The sequence below is a fragment of the Pteropus alecto genome, unplaced genomic scaffold, assembly GCF_000325575.1.
Source record: "Pteropus alecto unplaced genomic scaffold, ASM32557v1 scaffold202, whole genome shotgun sequence".
Taxonomy (NCBI): domain Eukaryota; kingdom Metazoa; phylum Chordata; class Mammalia; order Chiroptera; family Pteropodidae; genus Pteropus; species Pteropus alecto.
In genome coordinates, this window is record NW_006432451.1 from 275,948 (window position 1) to 276,941 (window position 994).

The following is a 994-nucleotide window of genomic DNA, read 5'->3' on the forward strand; positions in this document are numbered from 1 at the left end:
CGGGACTGTCCCTGAGGCTGGTTGCGACTCAGGTGTGGGTACCTGGGATGTCCACTTTCCTAGCTCTTTGCTGGGGGTTGGGGTCAGGCTTTAAGGGAAGCCTCTGCCTGCCTCTAAGGGTCTTAACATCTCCCCTGGCAAGATTTTCCCACCAATGATCAGTGGTCGTCTTGCAATATCTGTACCCAGGATATATTTGCCCAGGACTTGGACGGATAAACTCTGAGGTTGCTGCACATTTCACTGTCCCTTCACCTATCTGCAAAACTTCCAGTATAGTCTACTTGCTTCATCTATTTAAATTTTAAAGAGCTAAAGCCTTGGACTTTGAATTCAAGATGGCAGACTGATAGTTTGGAGGGCACTTGGCAGTCTCAACTAAAATTTAACGTGTGCAGGTGGGGTATAACGAGCATCCCTTGTTGCCTTCCCCTCCCTCTAAATCACAGGCAATGATCAAAAAATATATCTAAATAGTTTGAAAAAAAAAGAATCGAAAGTAAAGACAGGTCTATGGCCATGTCATCCTGAACAAGCCCGATCCCGTCTGATCTCGGAAGCTGAGCAGGGTCGGGCCTGGTTAGTACTTGGTTGAGAGACCACCTAGGAAGACCAGGTGCTGTAGGCATAAAAAATAAGGGATTGTAAACTGACAAGGTCCTTGCAATCTGTGCAGTCAACCAAGGGTTGCCTCATCTAAAAAAATTAAAAAAAAGAAAGGACAGAAGGCTAGAAACTCAATAAATGGTGAAAGATGAGCAACAGAGGGAACCTCCTAAAACCATGGCGGGCTTGGTTTGACATTTACACATGGAACACGATATACAACAAACAGAGGGCACAAGTCTCCTCAGACACACGTGAACGATTTGTCAAGTGGCCACGTCTCTGTAAGGCGGCCCCAACTCGTCCACAGGCAGAGGAGATGTGCGTGTCTCCCTGCCTTGGCCCAGCACAGAGGCTCTCGCATCATCTGTAAAGAAGCCGCATGGCT

General features: G+C 47.2%; 1 pseudogene; it reads left to right on the forward strand.

Annotated features, from left to right (window-relative positions):
* Positions 1 to 509: 509 nt before the first annotated feature.
* On the forward strand, positions 510 to 628 carry LOC112476138 (annotated as a pseudogene).
* The last annotated feature ends 366 nt before the right edge of the window (positions 629 to 994 follow it).